Below are 21,140 nucleotides of genomic sequence, written 5' to 3' on the forward strand. Positions count from 1 at the left end.
GATCTCTGAAAAAAATTTAAAACTTTTCCAAGGCCAAGAATTCTGCCAAATATTGAAAAGCATAAATTAGGGAAAATATTTGCAATCTATAAAGAGCAGTTAACATACAGTTTTTCACAGTTGCATGCTAGGCAAAAGTCATGAGAAGACAATTCACAAAACAAATGTCCAGTAAACATATAAACATGTTTGACTTTACCAATAAAGCAATACAGATTAAAACTATGAAACATAGTTTTTCACCATTAGAATGGTAAAGCTTAAATTTAGGGATAAGGCAAGTATGTGCATGAACCAGCACTCTCATACATTCTTACTGGATGGGATCAATTTTTTGGATGCCCATTTTGTAATATGCAAATTGTTTTTAAAAGCATATACCATTCAACTCAGCAACTTTACTTTTAGGCATTATCCTAAGGAAAGAATTGGAGAAGTCGCAAAAATGTATTGTAGCACTGTTTATAATAAAGAAGAATTTGAAACAACCTTCTATCTACAGAGGGTAGTTAAATTATAGGACATTTGTACAGTGGAATATTAGGCTACTGTTACGGGCTTCCCAGGTGGCTCAGTGGCAAAGACTCTGCCTGCCATGCAGGAGACCTGGGTTTGATCCCTGGGTTGGGAAGATCCCCTGGAGAAGGGCATGGCAACCCATTCCAGTTCCATGAATTTCATGAACAGAGAAGCCTGGTGGGCTACAGTCCATGGGGTCACAATTCTCACTCCTTTACTGGCTTCAAAGAAGCTGCCAGGTTGTAAGAGGGTCATTGGAGAGAACCACGTGGCAAGGAATTGAGGACAGCTTCTAGAATCTGAGAGCAGCCCACTGCTGACAGTCAGCAAAAAAAAATGGAACCACAGTCTAGAGCTGTAGGGAGATCAGTCTTGCTAATAACAGCTTGGAAGCAGATATTTCCATGGTCAAACCTCTGATGGGACTGCTGTCCTGGCCAATAGCTGATGCAGCCTGGCAACAAAAACTGTGAGATAATAAATAAGTATTGTTTTAAGTCACTAAGTTTGTGGTAATTTGTTATTCGAAGCTGTCTAGGTTATGTTAAGTAAAAAATAAATTATGAAACAGTCTATAATATGATCTTATTTAAATTGAGCTTATGTTTGAATAAATTTGTAGAAAAATGTCTTGGACACTATAAGCCACTTTTATATTTTAAATTTATGTATTTTTATATATAAAATTTATATATTTTAAAGGTAGTCCTCATATTTTTCTACTTTCTTGCAATTTATTTTTTCAATGAATATTTTTTGTAATTAAAGATAGATATATTCTCATTTTCAAAAATTATATTCAAAACCTTGGGAGGAGAGTTTATCATTTTTGTGTCATAATGATGCAGCATTTGGGGGGGAACCTTGGAACATATTGAAATTCATTGATTTAAAGATAATGAAACATATTTCTGTTCACTAAGGTAATCTGTGAATATGATTAAACATGAATGCCCATCTTTTATTAATACTAAGGATAAAATGAAAATATGCAATCAGAGCTTTTGCACCGCTAAAAACAGCTCACATTAACTTGAGACAATTACATTATGGCTTATTTCAAACACAATTGCAAATAATTATCAGTTCAGTTCAATCACTCAGTCATGTCCAACTCTTTGCGACTCCATGGACCACAGCACTCCAGGCCTCCCTGTCCATCACTAACTCCTGGAGTTTACCCAAACTCATGTCCATTGAGTCGATGATGTCATCCATCTCATCCTCTGTCGTCCTCTTCTCCTTCTGCCTTCAATTTTTCCCAGCGTCAGGGTCTTTTCAAATGAGTCAGCTCTTCACATCAGGTGGCCAAAGTACTGGAATTTCATCTTCAACATCAGTCCTTCCAATGAACACTCAGGGCTAATCTCCTTTAAGACGGACTGTTTGGATCTCCTTGCAGTCCAAGGGATTCTCAAGAGTCTTCTCCAACACCACAGTTCAAACCATCAATTCTTCAGTGCTCAGCTTTCTTTATAGTTCAACTCTCACGTCGATATATGACTACTGGAAAAACCATAGCCTTGGCTAGACAGACCTTTGTTGGCAAAGTAATGTCTCTGCTTTTCAATATGCTGTCTAGGTTGGTCATAACTTTCCTTCCAAGGAGTAAGCGTCTTTGAATTTCATGGCTGCAATCACCATCTGCAGTGATTTTGGAGCCCAGAAAAATAAAGTCAGCCACTGTTTCCCCTGTTTCCCCATCTGTTTGACATGAAGTGATGGGACCAGATGCCATGATCTTCATTTGCTGAATGTTGAGCTTTAAGCCAACTTTTTCACTCTCCTCTTTCACTTTCATCAAAAGGCTTTTTAGTTCCTCTTCACTTTCGCCATAAGGATGGTGTCATCTGCATATCTGAGGTTATTGATATTTCTCCCAGGAATCTTGATTCCAGCTTGTGCTTCTTCCAACCCAAGGTTTCTCATGATGTACTCTGCATAGAAGTTAAATAAGCAGGGTGACAATATACAGCCTCGATGTACTCCTTTTCCTATTTGGAACCAGTCTGTTGTTCCATGTCCAGTTCTAACTGTTGCTTCCTGACCTGCATATAGGTTTCTCAAGAGGCAGGTCAGGTGGTCTGGTATTCCCATCTCTTTCAGAATTTTCCACAGTTTATTGTGATCCACACAGTCAAAGGCTTTGGCATAGTCAATAAAGCAGAAGTAGATGTTTTTCTGGAACTCTCTTGCTTTTTTGATGATCCATCAGATGTTGGCAATTTGATCTCTGGTTCCTTTGCCTTTTCTAAAACCAGTTTGAACATCTGGAAGTTCACGGTTCACATATTGCTGAAGCCTGGCTTGGAGAATTTTAGGCATTACTTTACTAGCATGTGAGATGAGTGCAATTGTGCGGTAGTTTGAACATTCTTTGGCATTGCCTTTCTTTGGGATTGGAATGAAAACTGACCTTTTCCAGTCCTGTGGCCACTGCTGAGTTTTCCAAATTTGCTGGCATATTGAGTGCAGCACTTTCACAGCATCATCTTTCAGGATTTGAAATAGCTCAACGGGAATTCCATCACCTCCACTAGCTTTGTTCGTAGTGATGCTTTCTAAGGCCCACTTGACTTCACATTCCAGGATGTCTGGCTCTAGATGAGTGATCACACCATCGTGATTATCTGGGTCACGGATATCTTTTTTGTATAGTTCTTCTGTGTATACTTGCCACCTCTTCTTAATATCTTCTGCTTCTGTTAGGTCCCTACCATTTCTGTCGTTTATTGAGCCCATTTTTGCATGAAATGTTCCCTTGGTATCTCTAATTTTCTTGAAGAGATCTCTGGTCTTTCCCATCTACTGTTTTCCTCTATTTCTTAGTATTGATCGTTAGGAAGGCTTTCTTATCTCTCCTTGCTATTCTTTGGAACTCTGCATTCAAATGGGTATATCTTTCCTTTTCTTCTTCACTTTTCACAGCTATCATAAGGCCTCCTCAGACAGCCATTTTGCTTTTTTGCATTTCTCTTTCTTGGGGCCCCCCAAAATAAAGTGCCACTCTTTCCCCATCTATTTGTCATGAAGGGATGGGACTGGATGCCATGATCTTAGTTTTCTGAATGTTGAGCTTTAAGCCAACTTTTTCACTCTCCTCTTTCACTTTCATCAAGAGGCTCTTTAGCTCTTCTTCACTTTCTTCCACAGGCTGGTGTCATCTGCATATCTGAGGTTACCGATATTTTTCCCTGCAATCTTGATTTCAGCTTGTGCTTCATAAGGAAACAAAATTACAACTTGAAAAACTGCCAAGCCAGAATATTCATTCAACTCAATAATGGAATATTTGAGATAAACTAACAGGGCAAGTCTTCAATAAGTGCAACAACTTACCATTCAAGACTGACTGTCCACTTCTCTCCCTTAACAGTAGATAGATTCAGAGCAGTGGCTAAGGTGTATTACTGAGGATATCATAATTGGAGATGGTGCCTGGAATAAACTGTTTTAATATTAACTAAAAAATGATTTCTATATAGTACAGATTCTCTGTAACAGGGATGATTAAATACAATTTAATTTTTGGCTAGAAAGTACAATCACAGTAACTATAGAGTACATCTTTTCAGCAGCTAAAATACAGTATTTATAGCTAGTTGTGAGATGTGAAAATGAAGTAACTAAACTCTAGGTTATTGGGTTTGCTAAGGAAAATATTGTCAGTTGTGAGTACCATCCAATCTTGGAATCTTTTCATGGATCCAAGAGCCTCATCAGCTCTATAGTGCAGATGTTTAAACACTCAACTCCCAATCCCACATCTTTTCCTCTCATCTGATTGGCTTTGCTTGTGTCAAGTGCCCATCCATTGGCTGGGGAAGCAGAAGACGTCTAAATTAAGAATGCCACCAAGAAAACTGCATACAATGTAAAGTAACTCCACCCACCCCCACCTGCCGCCCAAAGCAAGGAGACAATGGATGCTACCGGCCATAGCAATCAAACTCCTTAGCATAAATATGTGACCCATCACGACAAGGCACTGCCTAACTGTTCCACGTACTCTCCTATCCCCTATCTTTTCATACCCAGTATCAATATGCCTCAACCTCTTTGCCATCTATATACTTTTGTACTACCATTCCTTACACTTAGCTGGTGGTCTCCAGTTCCATTTTCAAGACCCCATTAGTCATCAGCTCTTTTTAAAAATATATTATTTAGAGCCATCAGTTCTTTAGAAATTCTTCTGTGACAACTCCCTTCCCTCCCTTCCAGGTTGGATGCCTTCTCACCTGTTCCATATCACCCATAGTATCATGATGTGTTCAAATTGTCTGTACTCTTGTCTTTCTCCCCCTTGACTGTGGACTCCCTAAAGGCAGGGATTATCTGACTAATACTTATGCTTAATGGAGCAGCACGTATTCAATAAGCATTAAAGTTTATTGAATGCAAAAAATCAGCCTCATTACTTACTGCTGCTGCCACCGCCAAATCGCTTCAGTTGTGTCCGACTCTGTGGGACCCCATAGACGGCAACCCACCAGGCTCCCCCATCCCTGGGATTCTCCAGGCAAGAACATTGGAGTGGGTTACCATTTCCTTCTCCAAGGCACGAAAGTGAAAAGTGAAAGTGAAGTCGCTCAGTCGTGTCTGACTCTTAGCGACCCCATGGACTGCAGCTTACCAGGCTCCTCCATCCGTGGGATTTTCCAGGCAAGAGTACTGAAGTGGGTTGCTAATAAACTCTAATATGGGCACTCTTCTCCCCTGGACTGTGTTGAGAAGTACCAAGTTCAACTTTTTCAGTTCTCTTTTAGCTTCGACTGTTTATCAAAAGCATTTGTTTTTACAACATTACTATATTGGTGTTTTGACATAACTATAGTTTTACACTGGGTATATTACCTGAGGCCTGCTTCCTGTGCATATAGGGGAGTGGCCTTATTCTCATTTTGTTTGATTCTAGTCAGCTTTAGACAGAGTAGAGTGGTCCTTCTTGACTTAGTACATGAAATTATATTCCTTAGGCCATGTGCTTGTAAAATACTGTGTAGCAGCTCAGTAGTATATCTATATCATTTGGTATATCTATGGTTTGTCACTATTATCTTTCAGTGTTCATGTGCATGAGAGGGCTAGTAATGCCTGCCCACCTTGCAGGATTGTTGAGCATTTAAGAGGAAAATATATGTAAAGCATTTAGCACAGAGTCAGCCATAGAGTTTATATTTGCCTAATAAGTTGTTCAGCACACCCAGGGGAAGGAATTATTTCTACTGAGTTGTGTGATACAGGACCACTTGCAAGTGTTTATAAAAAGAGGTTGTAGTTGTTCATCCAAAGGCATTCTTCCTTCCTTTTTTGGAAGGGAATTTTATTGAGGACAGAAATGTGCTTAGAGTACCAGGCAAGGCTATGTTACTAAGTTCAAATCTGTAAGATGTGGATAGACGTTCTTGGGTGGGGCTTCTGGAAAGATCCTTTCTAAAAGAGATTTTTTAAAAATCTGACAAATACTCGTCTGAATACTAGTTTCTTAGTGAGAGAGTCATTTCCTAGGCAGGTTGATAGGGAGTCTAGGGGTCCCCAAGGAGAGAGGGGTCTGGAATTCTCAAGGAGGAAGAAAGGACAAACTTTTTCTCTTTCTCCACATTCCTTAGGATTATATAACAATAATGTATCCTGCCTAAGGACAGTCTTTGGATTCAACCTTCTGTTATCTTAAAATGTTAATTATGGGAGTAGACCTGGTCTTTACAAAGATGTATCTTGCCTGAGGACAGTGTTATCTTAAAATGTAAATTATGGGAGTAGGTCTGATGAGGTCTTTACAACCTCCAGACATTCTTTGGATTATATAACCTCATTGTTAACTCTAGCAAGCGGGTACTCTTTCTGCCCCCTTCTGATGCCTATGTCAGAAGCTTTCTCTATCTCCTTTATACTTTAATAAAACTTTATTACACAAAAGCTCTGAGCGATCAAGCCTCGTCTCTGGCCCCGGATTGAATTCTTGTCCTCCGGGGGCCAAGAATCCCGGTGTATTTGCGTGATTCAACAACAACCTTTCATCTTGGAGGCTCATCCGGGATCCTTCAGGACAAGGTAAGGATGCTTGGAGCTTTAGCTCTTTGTTCTCTTAGTGAACACATTTTCTGCTGTGCTTTACTAATTCTACCGTGTGCTTGTGTGAATGAATGGCATGCCCTGCATGAAGCAAGTAAGGAGCCCTGCTCTGCGGTTCCACGGTGATCTCATAGGGCTTATGGCAGAAACCTGTTGGGGTGTTATACCGACCTGTCAATGCCAAGAGGCACCCAATGTCTCCTTCGGGAACCAACCAGAAATGGGCAAAGCGTGTGGACCGAACTCTCCTTTCTCAGTCAAACTTTTCGGTCTCTTTGACCATTTCATAACTCCTTGGTAATTAGAAGTACTAACCTAATCTATCGGATCATAGACTTTCAAGGGACTTGTGATCTATACTGTTATTGTGTACTGTGGCTTAGGTCCCAAACTTGGATTGGTAGCCAATAAAGTGCCTAGCCTCGCTAGGAATTGAAAGTTCGGAAGCTAGATGGAGCTCTAGCTCCCAGAACATCTCTGAGGTTAAAGGTTACTCAGATTGGGACTGCAATGGGTTTTTTTCTTTGGTAACGCCGGCTCTTAGTAGATCAGAGGAGGCTGTTATACTGGTGTGGTGATGCTTGGAAAGAACATCTCAGTTTTATGTTCGTGTCGGTCTTATTGTAGTCAGGAAATACTCAGGGTCGTGCACAGGCACTCAGGTGACAAATGTTTCCCACAGCGGTCTTAGCTTGGGAGGCATTCCGGAAGGTTACTCTGATTCACCCCGGGTGACATCAGAGGCAAGCAAGGTTAAAGGTGAAGAGCTGGACGTCAAGTAGGGATGCTATCAAGTCTATCCCTGGTACATCCCCACCCCATCTCGGTGGTAGAACCGGGAGGGACGAGTACGGCGCCTGCATCAGTAAGGGACAGACTAAGTCCGACCAGGAAGGAAAAGCTTTTGGTGTAACGTCTGTCTACACCCCCATCTAGAGCAGGGAGGGACGCCTCCGGTAGAAAAATGGCCTTGGTCGCTTTTTTTCTCTCTTACAGATGGGAGCTAACAATTCCAGCCTCACTCCTTTGAACTGTATCCTGAAAAACTGGGATAGATTTGATCCCCAGGGCTTAAAGAAGACACACCTGGTCTTCCTATGTGATACTGCATGGCCACGGTATCCATTGGAGGACGGCGAACGGTGGCCAGTTGGAGGGTCTCTTAAGTATAATACTGTTCTACAGGACAGGAGACAAAGAGAAGAGGAAAAACAGGCTTCTCCAATCTATCCCTGGGATCATATGCACAGAGCAGCCAGAGAGACTGAGGAACAGCCACACAAGCTGTTGCCTCTTTATGAAACACCCACCAGGAGAAATAATCAGTCTATGAGAGTTAATAAGCCTTTCTCTTATCAAGAAATACAAAGAATCAAGGAGGATCTGGGAGATTATTTAGAGGGCCCAGAAAAATATATTAGAGCTTTTAAAGGTGTTACTCTGCTTTATGACCTCACTTGGAAGGATGTGATGTATATCTTGGGACAAACGCTGACTCCCGAGTCAAAGACTCGAGTTTTGGGAAAAGCGGTTGCTTATGGAGATGAATGGCTTGGTAATGAATCAGTAGGGAAGAGGGAGAACGAGATAGCGGCCCTCCCCACTGGGAATCAGGCGGTCCCAACTATAGAACCAGACTGGGACTACAACACAGCTAAAGGAAGATGGGATCAGAGTCATTTTGTTAGATGTATTCTTGAAGGACTTAGGCAGGCGCGTTCTAAGCCTTTAAACTATGGCAAATTGGCAGACATAGAACAGGAGGAGAAGGAAGCTCCTGGTAAATTCCTAGATAGACTAAGAGAAGGCCTTCGCAGATTCACTGAGATTGATCCCAAAAGTGAAGAGGGAAAAGTGATCTTAAAGGATAGATTTCTCACTCAGTCGGCTCCAGATATCCGCCGTAAGCTATTAAAACAGGCATATGGACCAAATCAGTCATTAGATACTCTGTTACAACTGGCTCAGACAGTCTATTATGGTAGGGAATATGAGGAAAAGAAAGGCAAAAAAAGACAAAGGAAAAGGCGGGAAGCCTTCGCCATGGCTATGAAAAACGTTCTTAAACAGCCTGAGAAAAATGCCCAGAGGGGCCCAGGTGAAAAGGGATGGGCTTGCTATTACTGTGGAAAGGAGGGGCACCTCAAGCGGGATTGCCCTCAGGCATCTAAGCCGCCCCCGGCTCCATGTCCCGTCTGCAAAGGACCACACTGAAGAGAGACTGCCCCCAGAGGCGTAGGTCTCCAGGGTCGAACTCTCAAGACAATCAGGACTGAAGGTGCCCGGGGGTCCCCTCACAAGCTCCCGTCCTAATTACACCTGAGGAACCCTGGGTATTAATAATTGTGGGGGGCCAATCTGTCGATTTCCTTTTAGATACTGGGGCAACTTATTTTGTGCTTACTGAAGCCCCTGGCCCACTTTCTTCCCGATCCGCTTCCGTAATGGGACTGTCTGGACAAGCCAAAAGGTATTATTTCAGTTATTCTTTATCTTGCAACTGGGATTCTGTGCTGTTTTCACACGAGTTTCTGATCGTGCCAGAATCTCCCTCACCCCTTTTGGGAAGGGATATACTGAGCAAGGTCCATTCCTCTGTTTTCATGAATATGGAGCCCTTCCTTTCTCTCCCTTTAGTTGAACAAAATGTAAATCCTAGAGTGTGGGCTGATGGAAAATCTGTGGGTCGAGCACAAAATGCTATTCCTGTAGTTGTTAAGCTCAAAGACCCACACGTATTTCCACATAAGAAGCAATATCCACTGAAACCTAGTTAAGGAAGGGTTAAAACCCATCATCAAAAATTTAAAGGAGCAGGGACTATTAATTCCCTGTAACAGTCCTTGCAACACTCCTATTTTGGGTATAAAGAAATCGAATGGTAAATGGAGACTAGTTCAAGATTTACGAATAATAAATGAGGCTGTAGTTCCTTTACACCCCGTGGTGCCTAATCCTTATACTCTATTGTCTGAAATTCCTGAACGGGCCAAATATTTCTCAGTAATTGATTTAAAGGATGCCTTCTATTCAGTGCCTTTGGCGGAAGAAAGTCAATTTCGATTTGCCTTTGAAGACCCTACGCAGCCAGCTTCTCAGTTAACGTGGACAGTTTTGCCCCAGGGATTTCATGACAGTCCTCACTTATTTGGATAAAGTTTGTCACGGGATCTACAAAACTTTAATAGCTCTGAAGCAGTGGTGTTACAATATGTAGATGATATTTTGCTCTGTGCTGAGACAGAGGAAGCTTGTTCGCGAGCCTCAGAAGATTTCTTAAACTTTCTGGCAGGCTGTGGTTACAAGGCATCAAGAGAAAAGGCTCAGCTTTGTCAACAATCAGTTAGATATCTGGGCCTAATCATATCAGAAGGGACTAGGGCCATAGGCCCTGAGAGAATTAAACCTATACTAAATCATCCCCTACCTATGACTTTAAGACAATTGAGAGGATTTTTGGGAATCACAGGTTAGTGTCGCATTTAGATTCCGGGTTACGGGGAACTTGCCCGGCCTTTATATAAACTTATAGCTGAAACTCAGCAGGCCCAAACCGACAAACTGGTTTGGTCTCCAGAAACTCAAAAGGCTTTTAAGGTTTTTCAGACTGCTCTCCTGCAAGCTCCAGCTCTGAGCTTGCCCACAGGGTCAGAATTTAATTTGTTTGTCACTGAAAGAAAAGGTGTGGCATTGGGAGTTTTGACACAACCCCGAGGGCCTCACCAGCAACCTATTGCTTATCTAAGCAGAGAATTAGATGTAGTTTCACGTGGGTGGCCCCACTGCCTAAGAGTAATTGGGGCAGCGGCTTTATTAGCACCTGAAGCTTTAAAAATAATTAATGAATGAAACCTTACTGTACTGACTTCTCATAATGTGAGTGGAATCTTAAATTCTAAGGTTAATATTTGGATGACAGACAGTAGGCTTCTTAAGTATCAGTCATTGTTGTTAGAAGGACCAGAAACTAAGCTTAAAGTTTGTGGAAATTTAAATCCTGGCACTTTCCTTCCTGAGAAGGAAAATGAAACACCTGATCACGATTGTTCTCAATTCCTAATTTTAAACTATGCAGCTTGGGAGGATCTAAAGGATACCCCATTAGACAATCCTGACATGGAAATATTTACAGATGGCAGTTCTTTTGTTCAGGATGGAAAGCGTAAAGCAGGTTACGCCGTGGTGACTGCTGAACAGGTTTTGGAAGCAAAATCTCTCCCCCAGGAAACCAGTGCTCAGTTAGCAGAGCTTGTGGCCCTGACCCGAGCTCTGGAGTTAAGCAAAGGGCAGTGGATGGGCCTGATAATCTATGTGAGTCTACTTCTGCTGACTCCAAAAATCCTGAGTCTGCCGTTTGATCCTCAAGACAATGCCTTCCTGTCCTGGTCCTGGGCGCACTCCTACGCTGCATTCTACAATCGGTCTAACTGCTGGGTCTGTGGAGCACTCCCCTCTTTATCAGTGGAAGGCTTCCGGAGGTGGACATCTCCACTTCAAGAAAGACTTTCTCCAAGACTGTGAATACCTTCGACAACAATCACATGCGATGCCTCTTCTTCATCTGATGACATCTACCAACCCTAAAATGGACTGGTGCAACACTTTGCACTTTAACTGTGGACATAATGTGACTTTTAATTTTGATTCTGATTGTTTTGTTCTTGCTGTTTGCTCCCTGCATCTGTAACTGTATAACTGGATTTGTTTCTAGCCGCATGAAAGCTTTTAAGTTACAAATGGTTGCTCAAACTCCTGCTACTGCTGCAGCTTCCTCCAACTACTATTTGGGGCCCCTGGATCAGATATCCTCAATATGAGGATTAGGAGAATATGTTGCCTCACCAATTTAGGGAGAACGCCCCTTGTCAGCTCAGAAGCAGTTATGGAACGAGAACGACGCCCCTTTTCCCTAGGCAACATAATTCTCCTAAAAGAAAAGGGGGGAATGAGAGAGTCATTTCCTAGGCAGGTTGATAGGGAGTCTAGGGGTCCCCAAGGAGAGAGGGGTCTGGAATTCTCAAGGAGGAAGAAAGGACAAACTTTTTCTTTCTCCATATTCCTTAGGATTATATAACAATAATGCATCCTGCCTAAGGACAGTCTTTGGATTCAACCTTCTGTTATCTTAAAAATGTTAATTATGGGAGTAGACCTGGTCTTTACAAGGATGTATCTTGCCTGAGGACAGTGTTATCTTAAAATGTAAATTATGGGAGTAGGTCTGATGAGGTCTTTACAACCTCCAGACATTCTTTGGATTATATAACCTCATTGTTAACTCTAGCAAGCGGGTATTCTTTCTGCCCCCTTCTGATGCCTATGTCAGAAGCTTTCTTTATCTCCTTTATACTTTAATAAAACTTTATTACACAAAAGCTCTGAGCGATCAAGCCTCGTCTCTGGCCCCGGATTGAATTCTTGTCCTCCGGGGGCCAAGAATCCCGGTGTATCAACAACCTTTCATCTGTCAGGTAAAATTGGTGTTTCATTTTGCAAAACTAGTTAAGCTCACAACTCAAACTGTATTTGTTTAGAACAAATGGCAATGCTGTATCATATCATTCAGCCTAATAGTCCAACTGCCTTTCCAGACAACCATCATAGAATTTTAAAGATACGTATATCTCAAGGGTCAACTTTTGATAGAGTTAATAATTGTTACTGTGAAACTGGTTTTTTTTTTTTTCTTTTTCTGCAAAGAGTAGTGGTGAAGAATACAATGACTACTAGGTCAAACTAAAATAAACTAAGGTGATGTCTGAAGCTACAACAACCATTTTGGCCCAAACTTGGGGATAGAAGCCAACAGTAAGGATAGAGTGGAGTTTGCATTCCTGGGGTACCAACCTAACACCTTCTGAGAGAGGGAAAAGAGTGTAAGGGCTTAGGATGCTGAAAGTTAGGCATGCAGGCAAACCCATCCTTCCATCTGTTATAGGAGCTAATGTGAGGCTGACTGCTGGGCCTTGATCTAATCCCAGTATTCCCGTCCTTGGGAACATCTGGGACTAGCTGGAGGCTAGGTAGCAAGACTGGGGCTGGACTAGGATGACAACGGAGGAAGAAAAGGTGGAAAACAGGCTCTCTGTGCAGGACTGAGAGGCTGGCCAAACCCCATACTGTGTCAGCCCTCGCCCCAAGTACTCCTTTCCCTTTTTTCTCCTACTGGTGTAGTCCGGGGAGAGCAGCGGGAGTCAAAACTGGACTTCGGCTACCCACAGTCCCGCAGAACTGACCCCGAATCCACCCAACAGCGTAAGCTGAGCAGGCAGTTAGCACCCTGCAGCCCCTCAGCCTACTTTGAAAGCTCCCAGAGCCACCAGCCGCGACACGGGCCGTCTCAAGCTGCCATTGGCCAGCGCGCGTCACGTGCAGCAGCGCGCGGCGGCGATTGGTGCAGTGCGAGGCGGCGGGGACGCGCCAGGGACCGCAGAGGGAGCGTTACCTCAGCCCCTAGTGCCCAGCGGCGGTGAATGGACCGCTAGGCGGGTGGCCTGGTCAGGCAGGCAGGACTGTGAGTGGCGGTAGTATTGCTTGCCCTGGTGGGCAGCGGCGGGGCCTCTGAGACACCTCGGTGAAGCACGGCCTGTGGGGTTCAGTTGGGGCTGGGGCGGAGGTCAGCCGGCGGACGGGGGGCAAGCCGGGTGGGGAAGGCGGGGAAGCGACCCGCCTGCAGCTACGAGGACTACGGATGAGAAGCCGCGGGAGAGGCGCGCGACCTGCTGTTAACTTAGCTGCGCCGGCGATTCCAGCTGCGTGTTAAACGTCTGAATCCTCACGTGGTGAGTGCTGGCGGGCACCTCAGTGAGGGGGATTGGCCTGGGTTTCGGGGCTGCAGGGCCCGGTTGTGAGGGGCCTCTTTCAGCCCCGCCCAGGACCCGACATCTTTCTGTAGGAGCTCCTGATTTTTAAATATCAGTAACTAATTAAAAGTAAATGAGTAAACTGAGGGGGAGGGCGGATGGGCCGGTTCCAGACCATCGGTTTGTAGCCAATGGAGACCAGATCCTGCTCCTAATTTGTGGTGTGACCTTGACCAAGTCACCTCTCTCAAGGATGGACATTCTCAACGTGGATGATAGTGCTCATATTTTTGAGGGGAAAAGGATCTCAGACAATACAATGGCTTGTGGCTTTCCAAAGGGCCACAAAACTTAAGTACTGTCGGTCTCGGACTGGGGGATTAGAAGGGAAAATGCTTAGAAAGGCTCCTGGGAGGAGAGGGGGTAAATGAGAAAAAGGTGAGAAACCCTGCTTTAAGGGAAGAGAGAAAGAGACGTTCTTGTGATAGTTATATACATTAGAGGATTAAAGCAAACGAGTTGGAAGAACTTGAAAGGTCGTCTATTAGAAAAGTTTTGTGACGCCTCACACGTACACACACATAATTTTACTTGGTCTCCAAAACAGACTGTCATTCCACCTTCTGTAATGAGAAAATTGAGGATCCAAGGGTTTGGGTGACATGCTGCAGTCAGAGCTATTTAATGAAGAACTGGGATTTAAACCCAAGCCTCTGTGGCTCCAAACCCATTCATCATGTTGCCTCTCAGCCTCTGTTCCAGTTATGTCCCAACCAAGAATTCTACTTTGTGACTTAAAATATGAATATTCCCAGCCCCCCACACCCAAGAAATGTGAATTCAGTATCTGGGACCTAGCCTGGTAATCTGCATTTTACCTGTTACTAGGTGATTCCATTTTGGTGATCCAGGGACCATTTGGAGAACAACTACTCTATAAATTTCCTACCCAGCCCCCACGTCCTCATGGGGTGTACCCTAGGGATTCAAAAGAGCAGATTACATCTTCTCTTCCAAAGAGGTGGCCAACCAAGCTTTGGGAGAAGCCAAGGTTTATGAGCTAGCACCTTGCACAGCTCTCAGTTTGAGAAAGTGCTGGCAATTTTGGTTGGTTTTTTTTCTTCCTCCCTACCTCTTCCTCCCTTTCTCCTCCCCCTTTCTCTCCCCTCTTTTTTTATACAGCTTCCTTTGTTGCTGCTCTGTTACTCCTGAGAAAATGGCTCAAGGCATTTATTTTAAAGTCCGTATTAAAATTTGAAACACCATGAAAAAAGTTTAAAAACCACAATTCATTCATAATGCCTCCAGTCTGTAATTTTCATGTTCTGTTGTATTGTTCTACTATTAATTAATAATCTCCCTCTTGTTAATCATATAGATTGTTCAAGTTCACACAATTTAGAAAATTCTTCTAGGAGATGAGCTTGAACCTCACAGTTCCAATTGGAAATCAGAAAATTATGCTGAAGATAAACCTTAAATCACAGTTCTCTTAAAAGCGTATCTCATTCTCCTTCCAAATGCCTCAAAATCTGAAGATTTTTCTTTAGTTCTAAAAATAAATGGTATCGTTGGTATGAATATGTATACACTGAAATGTTTCTTTTCCAGTGACTTCATCTGTTCCTTCCCATATCACTTCATTCTCACCAAAAGATATATTTAATTATTAATACTTAATTTGCTTATATATTTCATGTTCTAAAAAATGTAAGGTGAATAATCAAACCATTTCTTTGCAATTATTAACTGTCATTTAATGCACTTTGCTGCTAAAAAGGTTTTATTTTTCTAGTTCTTATGGAGGCAATATGGGATAGAGGAAATAAAGTGAGTTTTGGTTTAAGGAAGACCTGGTGCTCCAACCCCAATTCCAACACTTTCAAACGGTGATCAATCTGATTACAGTAAATTGAGCAAATTGGATTTTTAAAGAGGCTGTGAATTTTGCATTGTAACTAGTTACAGTGATGAAAAATTGAAACTATCTACTTACACTTGCATGAAAAAAAAACTTTATTAATAGGGATTCTGCTTTAACATTTTCTCAGTTTGTTAATAATCATGTTTTCTTCTTTTTTTTGTCTTGTTTAAAACCTAACATTTGTTCTCTTGGGTAGTAAACCTTTATGATTTTAATCCATAACTTTTTGAGTGGCAGATTCTACTGCAAAACCATTAACTAGCCTTATTCTAGCTGCTATGAAAGAATACTTCCTTTCTTTGTTCTTTCTCTTGGATGTGAATAGATATTAGTCTTTGGCTCGTACTTTCCTGTCTGGATGCTGTGTAGTGCTGCTGGATGTGTTTATAGTGCAGGGAGTTGGCCATTTGCAGGTAGAGAATGGTTTAGAGAAGGCCTGCAAATAGTGCTTGAGGGAAACAAAGGCATGTCTTTTTTGATCTTGGAGTTGTTTTTATTCACTACAGTTCAAGCAGCACCATTTCTTCTGCACACATGATCTAATAATTTGTGGCACTCTTCCCTTCAAAAGGAAGGTTGTCTGGCCCTGTAAATGAACTCAGGACTTTATTTCATCAAAAATGTTTGAATACTTGTGCTAGACATTATAATAGTTTAAATGGATCAATTATTATAGATTCTTAGATTCCTGTATGTTTAAGAAGGGCCATATGATCTTAGCTACCCATGGAAACATTTTCTCATTTAGAATCATACTGTTTTCAAAGTCAATCCTAATATGTTACTTTTATAGCTTTATAAAGACTAATTTAATTTAGCTCTAGGTGGAAAATGTTCTAGAGGATTTATATTTTCTCCACCTAAAAAAACCTTCTGATTTAGGGTTTAAATTGCCCAGTGGTTTAATTAGTGTTGTTTCTATGTTTTTATTTTATTCTAGACACAATACTGTTTCCCAGGAAGTTTGCATATAATACGTATTGACTTTTAAAAATAATGTTTTCTAGAAATAAAGGTAGGTAAATATATAGTCAATATCAAACTTAGAAAATACTGATAATCAGAAAATAAAATACACCCTGTTAATATTTTGACATGTTCTTCTGGTCTTTGTTTATGTACCTGTTCTATTTATGTATTTCTTAATAAAAATGAGACCATACTCTGCAATCTATTTTATACCTTATATTTTTTAATCTAGTAGCATATGACAGAGGAGCCTGGTAGGCTACAGTCCATGGGGTCGCGAAGAGTCGGACACGACTGAGCGACTTCACTTTCACTTTCATGCATTGGAGAAGGAAATGGCAACCCTCTCCAGTGTTCTTGCCTGGAGAATCCCAGGGACGGGGGAGGCTGATGGGCTGCCGTCTATGGGGTCACACAGAGTCGGACACGACTGACGTGACTTAGCAGCAGCAGCAGCAGCATATGACAAATAAATGTGCTTTTTATGTGCATAATTTAAGTTCTTTGTGAGCAGATGTTTTGTTGCTAAAATAGGGACCACAAGAATCTATTTATTAAATTAGTCTACAGAAACCCAGTCTGCCAACCCAGGAACAGAATTACTTCTCTGCTCCTTTTTGACCTCAGTTCTGTACCTCTTACTCCCCACTGCCCATTTCCCCACCCCCAGGAGGGTTCTGTTAGGGGAGTCTCTGAAGGAAGGTTTATCTAGTCAGTTACACATTGTTAACACTTAAGTTCTCTTCTTTTCCAGTCTTTTCAGTAAATCCTTCAGAATTTTTATATTTTATTTTATTTGCTGGAGACAAACATCAGGAGTGGAGTTGGGAGGATTTGGAGTAATACAGGAAAACAAAATCATATGTTGGAATTCTTTCTCAGACTTATAGGGAAAAGAGAGATAAATGAATAAAAATACTCCCTGGGTATATGCTTTCATTCTTTCTCCCAGACAATGATGTTTTTAAAGGTCAGGGACTATTTATCCTTATATTCCTCATGCCTCTCATAGTTCTTGGCACCTAGTAGCAACTCAGTATTTATTATATTGACTCATGAGTCCCTAACTATCCTGGCTTCTTCCCCCCTTAACATATACTAGTTATATGTCTCTTTTCAGTATGTTCCTGTATACTCTGTCTTCATACTTTGAAAAAAATATATATTTGCACAAAGACACAATTCTATATGATTGAAAATTGGAAAAATATCAAAGATCTAATTGTATTGAGGATGTCAAAGTTTTCCATCATCATACAGTTATAACTAAAAACTGCATTATTTATTTTGTTGTTCAGATTGTTCCAGCATTTGCCATTGTGAGCTGTTTTAGTTGGCTTCTGAATCGCTTTAACATAGCCCTAGCAGTTTGTGTTTTGAGCACTTTTCTACTTTCTGGGCAGGATCATCTTGTATATTCTCTACTCTGCTTCTAAAATCAGCCATTTCTCTTTTTGTTTATCTTTGTTGTTTTTTACTTTTTTATTTTCCATATGGTTTTTTACAAGATATTGAATATAATTCCCTGTGCTGTACAGTAGGACCTTGATGTTTATCTGTTCTATTAATATATATAATAGTTTGCATCTGTTAATCCAAACTCCCAATCCATTCCTCCCCATCCTGCTTCCCCTTGGCAACCACAAGTCTATTCTCTATGTCTGTGACTGTTTTGTAAATAAGTTCATTTGTGTCATATTTTAGATTCCACATATATCATATGGTATCTGTCTTTTTCTTTCTGACTTAGCTTCACTTAGTATGACAATCTCCAGGTTCATCCGTGCTGCTGCAAATGACATTATTTCATTCTTTTTTATGTAAAATCACCTATTTCCCTCGATTCTTTCATTGGAAAATGGTATTAGAAACCAGGACTTGCTCTGATCTGCTCATCATTGAAGCACACTTATTCACCCAGGCCAGGGAGGGATAATGGTGACCACAGCTGGGCTGTGCACAAAGTGCCTGTGGCAGTGGAGACTGACAGGCAGTTATACTGGGGCAGGATCACTCTGGTGGGAGTCCCTCCCAGTGCCTGCAGAGGCTGAAGCAGATAGTTGAGGAAGGGGGTTGCAATGGTGGCCCTGCCCCTTCTGTGCCACTCAACAATGATGCCTTGCTTCTATGATGTCCCAGGTTTTTTGTGTAAACTTTCCTGGTTGTGGGGCCCTTAGTCCTGTTACTTCAGGCTGTCTTTTCACAGCCAATCCTCCCTGAGTCCACTATCTGAACCCCACTTTCTAGCACTCAATGCCCTCCACATCAGGAGACACACAACTCATACTGGAGTGCACAGGGCTAAGGCACAGACCATGCATGCATTTCTTACTTTGTTCTGCCTTCCACAGAAAGGGCCATCTGATTCCCCAAAGTTCCCTTTCTGCCCCAGCTGATCTCTCCACATTTTCTGAATGTGGGAACCTGTCCTCACCTTCAGCCTCCCGCCAGGATTGCTGGCCCCTTTTTTGATTCCTTTTCTTTTTTTCTTGCTTTGGTCCTACCCAGTTGTTAGGGAATTTTTCTTATCCTTTTACATGTCCAGAGTCTTCCACTAATGTTCAGAAGATGCTCTGTGAGAATTGTTCCATTTGTAGATGTATTCTTGATGTAATTGTAAGGCGAGACAAGTTCTGGGTCCTCCTATTCTGCCATCTTGACTTCTCCCTTAAAATTGTTTTCTTTAATGAATTTTGCTTTTAGTATTGTACTTAAAAACTCATTACCAAACTCAAAGTCATGCTGATTTTTTCCCTAAGTTTTCTTATAGAAATTTTTTAGTTTCTACATTTTACATTTAGGTCTATGATCCACTTCAAGTTAGTTTTTGTGTAAGATGTGAAGTTCAGTTTGTTGTATATGGACTTCCAATGTGTAGCATGATTTATTGAAAAGACTCTTCTTTCTCCATTGAATTGCCTTTGCACTTTTGTCAAAAATTGACAGTATTTGTGTAGGTCTGTTTCCATACTCTCTATTCTGTTTCATTGACTGATTGTGTCTATTCTCCGCCCCCCTCCGCCCCCGTGTTCATTATTGTAATGGTGAGTCTTGAATAATATAAATTCTTAAGCTTTTGCTTTTCTTTCCCAGAATTGGATTGGTTATTCTAGTACCTCTACTTTTTCACAAATTTTTGAAATAAGTTTATATATTTCAATTAAAAAAAAAACCTGGCTAGAATTTCAATAGGGATTACATTAGGTCACAGAAAATTGACATCTTTACTGACTAGTTGACTTTTATGTGTTGGCTGTGTGCCTTTTGACTTTGCTAAACTCTTATGAATAAGAGTTATTTGGTAGATTCTTTGTGGTCTTCTGCATACAGTTATGTTGTCTATGGTTAAGGATGATGCAGTGAAAGTGCTGCACTCAATATGCCAGCAAATTTGGAAAACTCAGCAATGGCCACAGGACTGGAAAAGGTCAGTTTTTATTCCAATCCCAAAGAAAGGCAATGCCAAAGAATGCTCAAACTACCGCACAATTGCACTCATCTCACACGCTAGTAAAGTAATGCTCAAAATTCTCCAAGCCAGGCTTCAGCAATACATGAACCGTGAACTTCCAGATGTTCAAGCTGGTTTTAGAAAAGGCAGAGGAACCAGAGACCAAATTGCCAACATCCGCTGGATCATGGAAGAAGCAAGAGAGTTCCAGAAAAACATCTATTTTTGCTTTATTGACTATGCCAAAGCCTTTGACTGTGTGGATCACAATAAACTGTGGAAAATTCTGAAAGAGATGGGAATACCAGACCACCTGACCTGCCTCTTGAGAAATTTGTATGCAGGTCAGGAAGCAGCAGTTAGAACTGGACATGGAACAACAGACTGGTTCCAAATAGGAAAAGGAGTACATCGAGGCTGTATATTGTCACCCTGCTTATTTAACTTATGTACAGAGTACATCATGAGAAATGCTGGGCTGGAGGAAGCACAAGCTGGAATGAAGATGGCCGGGAGAAATATCAATAACCTCAGATATGCAGATGACACCACCCTTATGGCAGAAAGTGAAGAAGAATTAAAAAGCCTCATGATGAAGGTGAAAGAGGAGAGTGAAAAAGTTGGCTTAAAACTCAACATTCAGAAAACGAAGATCATGGCATCTGGTCCCGTCACTTCATGGGAAATAGATGGGGAAACAGTGGAAACAGTGTCAGACTTTATTTTTTGGGGCTCCAAAATCACTGCAGATGGTGACTGCAGCCATGAAATTAAAAGATGCTTACTCCTTGGAAGGAAAGCTATGACCAACCTAGATAGCATATTCAAAAGCAGAGACATTACTTTGCCAACAAAGGTCCGTCTAGTCAAGGCTATGGTTTTTCCTGTGGTCGTGTATGGATGTGAGAGTTGGACTGTGAAGAAGGCTGAGCGCCGAAGAATGGATGCTTTTGAACTGTGGTGTTGGAGAAGACTCTTGAGAGTCCCTTGGACTGCAAGGAGATCCAACCAGTCCATTCTGAAGGAAATTAGCCCTGGGATTTCTTTGGAAGGAATGATGCTAAAGCTGAAACTCCAGTACTTTGGCCACCTCATGCGAAGAGTTGACTCATTGGAAAAGACTCTGATGCTGGGAGGGATTGGGGGCAGGAGGAGAAGGGGACGACAGAGGATGAGATGGCTGGATGGCATCACTGACTCAATGGACGTGAGTCTGAGTGAACTCCGGGAGTTGGTGATGGACAGGGAGGCCTGGTGTGCTGCGATTCATGGGGTTGCAAAGAGGCGGACATGACTGAGCAACTGAACTGAACTGAATGATTCTAAAAATTTGCCTATTTCTGTGTTTCCAATTAGTTGTTACATAGCTGTTCATGATATTCTTTTATAATTCTTT

The 21,140-nt window shown here is 41.8% G+C and overlaps 1 protein-coding gene across 4 annotated transcripts in view; it reads left to right on the plus strand.

Annotated features, from left to right (window-relative positions):
• The first annotated feature begins 12,004 nt into the window (after positions 1–12,004).
• The window catches only part of PTPDC1 (protein tyrosine phosphatase domain containing 1), a 73,530-nt gene continuing 64,394 nt past the window's right edge, over positions 12,005–21,140 (plus strand). For 2 of the 4 annotated variants that reach the window (XM_055579097.1, XM_055579098.1), the window contains exon 1: positions 12,080–13,379. The gene's annotated coding sequence lies outside the window, so the exon portion shown is untranslated. The other 2 variants (XM_055579095.1, XM_055579093.1) reach the window with 2 other exon arrangements.

This window comes from Bubalus kerabau, chromosome 4 (assembly GCF_029407905.1).
Source record: "Bubalus kerabau isolate K-KA32 ecotype Philippines breed swamp buffalo chromosome 4, PCC_UOA_SB_1v2, whole genome shotgun sequence".
Taxonomy (NCBI): domain Eukaryota; kingdom Metazoa; phylum Chordata; class Mammalia; order Artiodactyla; family Bovidae; genus Bubalus; species Bubalus kerabau.